Below are 10,902 nucleotides of genomic sequence, written 5' to 3'. Positions count from 1 at the left end.
TTAAATGAGCATTTTTGGAAAGGTAAAGTAAAAATAGCACTACTTATTAACTACAATAATTCATATGATAGTACATCAAATTACATTATCACTTTAATCAAGTTAATAGACATGCATTGACAGCTTTCTTATTCTAAGGCTACATTAACACTTCAGTTGCAACAAGATATCTCTCACATTAATGTTTTAATTTGAATTTTATTGATTTATATTTTGTTTGGTAGTTGCATAAGATCTATGAGCCTAAGAAGTTTATACCTTATTTGATTGTTGTATATATTAAGGCATCATCATATTTAAAAATAGCCAACATAAGAGGGGGCCATTTTAAGAGCATCCGTACCTTATTTAACTCTGAGAAACATGGAAATCATTGTAAGGTGCAGCTGTTACCAGGTCCTAGAACTGCCCCTGGAAGAAGCTGGTCATGCGAGGGGGTTAAGACAGTAAACTCTCACTCAGACTGTACCTAACAAGAAGATAATTTTACATACCCGACATGTTCACACATTCATTTATTCAGTCATTCCCAGACATATTTTTGAGCATCTACTATGAGCTAAGGGTCTGTTTACTTTGAGACTAATATGATTAAGTTCTGATCTCTGGAGCACAACATATCATTTGAAACACTGGACATGAATGATTCTAATATAATATGGCAAACACAGCAGCAGATCTGTGCACTGGTGGGAAGAGAGATGGACACTAGCTCAGCCTGAAGACAGGGGTGAACACCTTGGCAAGGACGGAGCTCTAAGCTGGTTCTTAAAGAATGAATGGGAGTTATCCAGGCAGAGGGCAGGGGAGAAGAGGGGGAACATGTCAAGAAAATATCTCTGAACACCCCCTTTCGTATTCTGAGCACACCCTAAAACTGACTGAATGTGTGGATGGACATTAGATGCCAGGACTGGGGAAACTGAAGGGAGCACTGTTGCCCTGCATTTTAGGGTGACAGAGGATTGCCCATGATTCAGCCCCAGGCACAGTTAAGCCAGTAAAGAGAGTGTTTGGTGCTTCCTTCCTGGAGCCCCACCCCTGACCCCTGACACCTATTTCCCTCCTATGTCTGCGATGTGAGCTCTGTTCCAAGGTAAAAGTGATCTCTCAAAAATGTAAAGCAGGCTGCAGGGACAAGGAGAAACCACAAGAGGGAGCGGTTTGATGCAAATTTACCTTCCATTTCTGAGCACAGCCCATTGGCATGAACTAGTAAGGTCTTGCTTAACCTATGAACACAGAGTTTCTAAAGGATTTCACCAAAGAATCGAGAGACTAGAGGAACAGCCCTCTCAGCTTTGGTGTATCCCATAACAGAACCTGCTGCTGCCTCTCATCCAGCCATGCTCTCAGCTTCCTGCTCAGGATTTATGATCTTGTTGATATTTGGTGAGTAGCATTTATTCAAAACTTAAAAGAAGTTCTAGTCCTTGGTTTTAGGAAGATCTTTAACTCCTTTCAAACTGGAGACCATCCCTCTAACATTGTCAATGTAACTAAGTCTTTACTTTCTTAGGAGGGACCAATGGGGACTCAGTGACCCAGACGGCAGGCCTGGTCATCCTCCCAGAGAGGGCCCCTCTGGCCCTGAACTGCACTTACCAGAGCAGCTATTCTGTATTCCTCTTCTGGTATGTGCAATATCAAAACAGAGCCCTTCAGCTCCTCCTGAAAAGCTCATCAGAAAACCAGGAGGTCATCAGCAGAGGATTCCAGGCCACTCATGTTAAAAAGGACAGCTCCTTCCACCTGAAGAAACTTTCAGTTCAAGTGTCAGACTCAGCTGTATACTACTGTGCTCTGAAAGACACAGTGAGAGAGACTTCAGAGGGAGCTGAGCACAAACCCTAAGCACAGGTGGGGCCTGAGGTGGGCAGCCCTGGAGAAGCTGCTGTTTTCTTTCTCAAGACAGTGTTCCTCTATGCTAGAGGCAACCTCAAGGTGCTCTGGCCCTGATATGCCAGAGCCAAGGAACCTTGAAGTTCTTGGATTACTCCACAAAGAGGAACAGGGGGAGGGAAAGTGTAAAAGAAACCTAAGTTTTGTTCTCCAGAAGTCTCTATTCTCAGCCCAGATGTTTCCTCTTCTCCCGATAGGGCATACATTCCTACAAAGTCACAATAACTCAGCTGCATGATGGCTCAGTTGGCCTACAAGGAAATATTTCACAACCTATTCATAAAAGTCCCCAGGGCGAATAGTTTCTGGATAGAAGTGTGAATTTGAATCTAGTCCATTGCTGTTACAACTCAGACCAGGATTGTACATCTTGCTAGGTTACAACTGCAGAAACTATCTGCAGCAACTGGGGCCTTTATTCTCTCTTCTCTGGGCTTTTCCTTCCTTTGTGGCTGTTGTAGAAAAGCTTCTACCTGAGTACATTCTATGAGGAGAGCTTCCTGACTACAGATGCTGCTTATGTCAAAGACACTGACGTTTTGAAACCGTCCAGTCAGTAAAGACCATGCACACAGAGTGTCTGTGCTCACACCGCACTGAAACACTTTCACACTCATCTTCATGTTATCAGGGCTGCTCGCTATTTTAACTCTAATTAATGATCTGGAATTTGGACTTGAAACTAGATTTTTTCCCCTTGATGTGATTTCATCTATTATAGCTACGTATACCAGTTTGAGAAAACAAGTATTAATTAATTCAAAAGATACTTAGTTCCTATGGTAGGCATCGGGGAATCATTAATTAACAAAACAAACATAATTCCTGCCCTTTGGAGGTCATGCTCCAGAGGGCTAAGGTGGAATCCAGTACAGATTAGTAGGAAAAATGGAAAATAGACTGAAGTTTCAGAATTTATTCCACAGACAACCTATGTCACCTTAGTCAATTTGCTTAACTTCTCTGAACTCTATTTCCTCCTCCATAAAATGAAGACATCTGATTAAACCATTGCTGTTGAGTAGTCCTGTCCAAAAATTTCACAAGGACACTTATCCTACTGCCTTTTTAGAGTTCCTAAACATTTATTATCTTCCCCTCTTTATTTTGGAAAGCACAATTAGTTGTCAGAAAGATTACCTGGGTGCTCCATATACTGTATGAAAATGTAACAGCAATAACAAGAAGCCAAAGGGAACAGGCTAGTGAGGACAGTAACTAACATGGAAAGCCACCAAATTTCAATATTTATATTCATTAAAAAATGAATCTGTGCTGGAAAGAAAGAGAGATGCAGAAGAAGGAGGGGGAGGGGAGAAAGAGGAAAGGAGGAGGAGGAGAAAGAGGAAGAAAAAGGGGTTAGGGAGGGAGAAATGGAAGAAGGAACCAGAGAACAGGTATGACCATTTAGTAAAACAGTTTTTACTTGAATTTGATGTAGTTTCACAAGGCATTAGTTATACTTCCTTTCCTCAGCTTGAAGAATCAGGAGCTGTGGAAGATTCCATTTTGACATGCACAAGGTCACACTGAGCCTTGGTTTGTGGGCTGGATCTATAGAGGACACAGCTGCACTTGGGAAGTTCTAAGACAGGTTGGGAGGCAGATTTTCTAGTCATAGGGATATCAGGTGTCCCTATTCAAATGAAGACAATTCACCTGGCCCTAAACGAACTAAGAACACTGTAACTGGGTGAGGTTCTTTAAATACCAAAGCATTCCATCTGGAGCGGAGTGGCCAATGCCTGGAGGTGCCAACAACATCATGAAAATGAGTGTGGTAGACAAAGTGTTTCAAAAAAAGGTGCAGGCCGAATGATGTATCAACTGGCACTGGGTCTTGAGATCAGAGAGAGAAGAAACTGTATGGGAGAGAAATGAAGAAAAGTGATCTTGTAAACGGAATGCTTCTCCCAAGTTGAGGGGGTGTCCTACAAGGTTATCCAAGGAGTGGATGGGGTTTCTTTACTCCTGAGGCCCACAGGACAGACTGAAGTCTTATTAAATGTGGACAGTCCAGTGCTCAAGGGACCAAAACACAAGGAGCCTCCCAGTGGAGGCTGGAGAAGCAAAGCCTCAGCAGCACAGCTGAGGCCTATTCCAGCCCCTGTGAATACTGAAATTGCTGACAGCCAACTCCAGGCTGCAGTCCCTGCTTCTTCCTCATGATAACTTCTCCCTCATCAGGTGTTCCCTGCAATTATTCACCTTCAGAGCCCACAACACAGAGCTGCTGATCTTGCATATGACATCACTGGACTATGGTCTAACTGTTCCGCATAAAGCTGAAACTATAAAGACCACTGCCGTCAAAGTATGGTCCAGAGACCCCTAGGGAGACCCTTTTAGGGAGTTTGAGGGACCAAAATTCTATTTGTTACAATAGTAATACTTTATTTGCCCTTTTCACTTTCATGCTCACAAAGCTGTACAGATAAGTTTTACAGAGGCTACCTGCCAGGATGATGTCACCACTCTGATGGATATTGGAGTACCTTGTTGCATATTCTTATGTTTCCAAAATTTCTCAGTTTCAATTTCCAATATTATAAATATCCATAGGTACAATCCACATAAACCAAAACTCTTTGTAATCACCTTGGGGTCTCTTTGTAAGGCAATAAAGGGGTCCCAAGGCCGACAGAATGCACAGATCAGTACTCAGCCAGCGATTCAAGGTGATCCCTTTGGATCTCCATCTCACTGTCTTTCACCCCACAAATCTTCCTTCTTTGATCCACAAATTCCATATGCTTCAGAATCCCCAAACTCTTATTGTGTCTTTTCAATATAGTGAGATTAGTGAGACATGTGGGTTGTGTTTTGGTTAATCCTCCTGGCATTGATGCCTAGAAACTGCCTCCAAGCAGTTACCTGGGGCAATCTTAGTGCTCACTTCATTTGTTTCCCTTCTCCTGTCACAATTTGTGTCCAATGTATGAAAATTGTTCCATTTATTCTGTCCAGTTTTCTATTTGGAGGTCAATTCCTATAGTAGTCTACCTGCATCAGGGAAAGAGAAGTTGCAATAATTTACCTTTATTGTATTGTACAAATTTATCAGTCCATGGTAGTTGGGGGGAAAGACATTCTCATTTGCCACAGTTTATCTGAGAACTCTTCAATGAGGTGACGTGTTGCTTGAGTCATGGGAGATGAGCAAAAGTAATTCAGATGAAGCATTAGAAGAGAGTATGGTGGACTTTCTGGATAGAGGAATTCTTCTGTGGTCCACAGGAACCACAGGGAGGAGCATTTCTGGCTGAGCAAGGGCACTTCTGGGAATCAAAGTTGGTTTCTTCTTTTGGACCCTGCTGGCTCAGATGTGGTGTTGTGGCATTGGCTGCTTCCCTGTCCAACTACAGGTCTTGTGGGGAAGCTGCTCTTCCACAGCTGCAGCTCCCACAGGATGGCTGTAATACTGTCTTTTCCCCTTGCTTCTTCAGGCTGAGGGATTCTCACTATTACTAGCCAATTCCTCAGTGCCTCAACATCCCTTACTGTTCCCTTAGTCCTATCATACCTCTTTAATATGCCATTCAATGAATAATCTTCATATTCCCAACTGAAGATACCTTCTGCTTCTTGCCCACACCCAGACTGATTCAGGCCGTGTCTTAGGTTGTCAGAGCTGCTATGACCATGCAGTATTTTGACCTCAACTACAAACATTTATTAGCTCTCAGTTTTAATAAATGAAAGCTATTATTTCCAGCTAAATCAAGTCCTAAATCAAGACATCAGCAAGGCCGTGCTCTCTCTAAGTCCTGCATTCTGGTGATGGCTCCCTGCAATCCTTGGGATTCCTTGACTTACATTTACGTCCATCACATGGTGATGCCTTGGTCTCCTCCTGGCTTCCTCTGAATTGTGGCTTTTCTTTATAAGGCCTCTAGTAATATGGGTTGGGACCCACCCTGACTCAGTTGGCCATACCCAAATAAGATATTCAAACACCCTATTCATAAATGAGTCCGTACCTTAACATATTCAAAGGTACTCCTTACAAATGGGTTCACCCCTACAGGGACATGGATTAAGACTTGAACATGCCTTTTGTAGGGTACATGATTCAATCCCCAGGGGGGTGATGACTTTCTGCATCCTGGGGTCCCCTCAGCATCCCTTTCTGGTTCCCTTGACTTTACCCACCTCTGTGAGTTATACATTTATAATGACTTTGAAATCTGATTTACATTCTTGCTTCTGCTATGATCTGAACTCTTACCCCCTCATCCACTTGCACAGTGTACGTTTATTCTCTTCTATTACACACGATTCCTAAGGCTGTAGAATTTAATGAGTCTTGTTCAGACTGAATCCACTTCATTTGGTGTCACGGGCTTCCATAAGGTACCTCCCTCAGAGTTGTGCTTTTACATTAGTATGTCTTAACATTCTTAGTTTGCTCTGATAGTGGCAGCTTTTCTCCATTCCCCTTTATCACTCTCAGAAACTGAATTTTTAAATGTCACTAGCTGGAGCTTTTCCAATTCTGATATTCTGATACATATGGCAGTCAGCCATTTGGTTTTACACTTTAGCTCATGCATTTCTGAAGAACATATTATGAAAATTTACAAGTAGAGATACCATTTTAACAATGATGAATTACACCAATGTAAGATGATATCATTCCCATCTGTAACTTAATCCATTTAAGAAATACTATGGATAAGGGCTTCCTTAGGTCTAGGAATTTTATGATGTACACTAGAGTCCTCTCTTTAGTGAGGTGAGAGTCATGTTCTTAAAAAATATCCTCCACGCCTGGACAAATTCAAACCAAACAAAAAATAGCTTCATTATTTTACTGTCATATCGTTCTCATATTATCACTATTTGTATTAAAGAAGATGAGCTATATTATTGAATAATAATCACAACTTACTAATTAAACTTTTTAGCCATTGGCACCTATTAGACACTTGTCTTAATATTTAACTATTAAAAATACTGTTGTATGGTAAGCATGACTATTATTAACTAAGAAAATTGAGATTTAGAAATGTTACACAGTTTGATGATGCTTAATCTCTGACTGGAAATTTGGTCTTTTTGACTTTAAAATGCAATTTATAATTAATATAAAATGAATATTTTGAATTCTACTTCTAGTTAGGATGCAGAAACTTGCAAATAACCATCCTTCCACCCCAATAATCAAAATTATTCAGATAGGTTATAGAATCACAATTTAGAAAATACTGTCAGAGCAGAAACATAAATAAGCCAAAATTTAGAAAGTGGTTGCTCTCATCTCTGATGAAGTAGTGGGAGGAGAAAAAGGAGAAATCACTGAAATGTTCAAAGAACTTTTAAGGACCATGTATTGGCTAGAATAACAGATTAGAATTCTGAGACATGCCAGCTACCATGTCTTTACAGAGTGCACAGGTAGCACATCTGGAAAAATACTGGAGAGTGGATAGAAATCCTGAGACATTTATGATTTTACAGAGTACATGTCAATAGCTCTGTGAAGGTTGGAGCAAGACAGCAGGGTAGGGGGAGTTTGTTAAAGTGCAAAACAGTACACAGTCTCAAAAGCTAGATTGGAAAGCAAGTGAGATCTACAGTTTTTAAAGGTAGCAGCTCTGGCTGTAGAGCATAAAAATGTCTCCAGAATTTTCTCAATGTTGAGATACCATGTCCTTCTTAAGGAAAATCCTGATCCTTACTGAAGGAAACTAAGGCTGCAACGAATATCAGATCTAGAGCTATAAGAGCTGTTGAGTTGGATTCTGTTTCCTTTAAGCTGAGCAGTAAATCAGATTGACTCAGACCATCCTCACACCAGTGCACACACTCTAACAGTGTGGAGAAGAAGGTACATGAATTTTTTTTTAAACAAATTTGATTTACTTCAGCTTCTATTATTCTTTTATGCAAATTATGTAGCACGCAATATAAAATATGAGACACATGAAGGGGCAAAAGAGAAAACAGTTATTAGAAGCAGAACCAAAGGTACTGAGAAATTGAAATTATTAGACATGAACTTTAAAATAATCAGGATAAAATATCAACGGATCCAAAAGAAAATGTAGACAACATGCATACTGAAATGTGAATTTTAAAAGAAAGAAGGAAATATATATATATATATATATATATATTCTTGTGAATATATATATAAAAACAGAAATATGTATAAATATGTATGCATATGTATGAAAGCAGAAGTAATAAAAATTAACTAAAGAGAAACTTGGTAATAATGGAGGAAAATATTAGTAAATGTGAAGATAAATCAATAGATATCCCAACTAACATCAAAGAGGAAAAAGAGTAAAAGCAAAAAACAGAACAGACTTTTAAGATCTGTAAGAGAGTAATAAATGGTCTAACATATGAATAATTGAAAATTTCCAGAAAGGAAGGAGAGAGTGGATAAAAAAGACATATTTAGAGAGAAGGCTGAAAACTTTGAAGAAAGCTATCAATGGACAAATCTAAGAAGGTCAGAGAACCTTAAGTATGATAAACACAAAGAAAGCACACGTAGGTCCAATGCAAAAATTAAATAAAGATCAGATCTTAAAATCAGTGAGAGGAAAAAGACACATTGCATATATACAGGAGTAGTAATACTGATGATGATTCTTCTCACAAGAAAGTGGAAGTCAAAAACATTGATATAGCATCTTTAAAGTGCTGAAAGAAAAACATATATATGTGACCACCTAGAATTCTATGGCAGCAAAAATTTCTTTCAAAAATAAGGAAAACGTAAACACATTTTCAGAGAAAAAAGAGTCAAAATATTTTGTATCTGGTAGATCTACAGTACAATAAATGTTAAAAAGGTTTTCATACTAAAGGGATATAGTATCACATTCAAAAGGAAACAAAGAATACTGGAGAAGGTAGATATCTGGGTAAATTTTTAAAAATACTTTTTGTACATAATTTTAATTACTTACTTAAGAATCTATTATCTATTTAAAATGAAATGAAAGCAATGTATTTTTTATGGCCTATTTAATGCAGCAAGAACATATTTTCTTCATAAATAGATAAAACATTATTTGAAGATATACTGTGATAAACTAAAGATATGTATTTTAATCTCTAAAGTGACAATGAAAAATAGCACAAAACAGGTAGAAAATATCTTTGTACCTCAGAATAAGCAAAGATTTCCTTGGCATGGGATAAAGTGTATTAACTGTCAAAGAAAGATTAATAAAGAAGATTCCAGAACAATTAAAAAATTCTGCTCATCATAAGACAATTTTAAGAAAATCAATAGGTGATCTGCAGCCTGGGAAAAATATTCCACAAACATATCTGGAAATAACTTATTTCTAGAATGTATACACAAATCCCATAAATCAACAATAAAGATAACAAAACCATAAAATGCATGAATAGGATGACTAATGAGTACATAAAATATGCTCAACGGGATTAATCATTGAGAAGATACAAAATTAAATCTGCATTCAGATGCCATTTCACCTCCACTAGCAGAGTTTTTAAAAAAAACTATGACAATCCCACATAGCAGCAGAGATGTTGGACAATTGAACCTTTTGTGCACCACAGGTGAGAATGTCAAGTGGTACAAACACTCTGGGAAATTGCTGTGGCCCAGCAAGTCTACCTGAGAGAAATGAAATCATAAGCCCACAAAATGACCTGCACAAAAAACTACAAAACCTTATTTGTAGTTGCCACAATTTGGAAATAATCATCAACAGCAGTATGTATAAACAATTATGGTATATTCATATGGGACAATTTTACTCGGCAATAAAAAGAAATGAACTATAGGCACACTCAAATGCATGGATGGATTTCTAAAATCTTATATTAAACAGTAGAAGCCAGACTGTACCCCCTCCAAATACTGTATAATTCCATTTATATGAATTTTAAGATAGGCAAAACCAAATTATGGTGCTAGAAGTAAAGAAAGTGGTTTCCTCTTGGAAGGAGGATTTGAGTTGGAAAGGTATACAAGGGGACTTCCTGGGTTTTGGGCAATGGTCTGTATACTGTTTTGGGTGGTGGTTATACAGCTGTAAACAATTTTCAGAAATTGCACTGAACATGTAGGATCTGTGCATTTTATGGGATTTAAATGTTATTTCAAAAATGAACAAATATTAAATTAAATAAGTTAACTAGAGAGACATGTATACCTGCATAAGTGTAGACCTATATAAATTTTTGCAAAGTGAAAAAACTCAGGAAACCAAGGACCCATGTGGAGAAAGGGAACATTTCCAAGCTATATTTATGTGTCTCTGCCACCCTAAGTAACCACTGTCATGGGATCTAATAGCCTAGGTTAGTTTCCTCTGTTTTTGATTTTATGTAAATGGAATCCTTTAGCATGTATGTACTCTTGTATGGTTTCTTTCACACAGTCTTACCTTTGTGAGATTTAGTCACATTATTATGGGTAGTTGCAGATCTCTTTATGGTATTCTAGTTTCTTAAATCATTTCATTTGTATTTATTTAGCTTCTTGGAGCAAATTAAAGTTCAGCTAGTTTTTTTTTTATTCCATCTCAGGTAACTGTCAAAGAGATTGCAAGTAAGCTGTAATCACAGCAGACCACAGCTCTTCTGCAATAATTATAAAAGTACAAATAAATTTCTAGAGCAACCAGAAAAAGCTGGATATTTTTTCTCTGGGTACATTTTATTTTATTTTGGTTCACCTTTTTATAGAGGTATAATTTTCTTACAATGAAATGCCCATATCTTATTTGTTTAGTTTGATGAGTTTTGAGAGTTATATGCATCTATATAAGCAAATCACAAAACAATCAATAGAACATTTCCTTCACCACAGAAAGATCTCCTGTGCCCCTTTCCAATCATATCTGTCCTCCTACAGGCAACTACTTCCTGAAGCTTTTCTACTAGTTGAAGAATCATTCTGGACCTTCAAAAATCTATTTTATCATAAAATAACAGGACCTTGAGATGTCACTAACTAAATATATTTATTTAAGGAGCAAAAAATACATAGATGTTGAAAGT

The 10,902-nt window shown here is 38.1% G+C and overlaps 1 long non-coding RNA gene across 1 annotated transcript; it reads left to right on the top strand.

Annotated features, from left to right (window-relative positions):
* Nucleotides 1–1,041: 1,041 nt before the first annotated feature.
* On the top strand, nt 1,042–10,526 carry LOC143654888 (uncharacterized). The gene is made up of 3 exons (XR_013162019.1): nt 1,042–1,392; nt 1,520–1,860; nt 10,429–10,526. It is a non-coding gene; the product is annotated as an uncharacterized LOC143654888 (long non-coding RNA).
* Nucleotides 10,527–10,902: the final 376 nt, after the last annotated feature.

This window comes from Tamandua tetradactyla, chromosome 14, assembly GCF_023851605.1.
Source record: "Tamandua tetradactyla isolate mTamTet1 chromosome 14, mTamTet1.pri, whole genome shotgun sequence".
Taxonomy (NCBI): Eukaryota; Metazoa; Chordata; class Mammalia; order Pilosa; family Myrmecophagidae; genus Tamandua; species Tamandua tetradactyla.
This window is presented reverse-complemented; position numbering and strand designations above follow the sequence as displayed.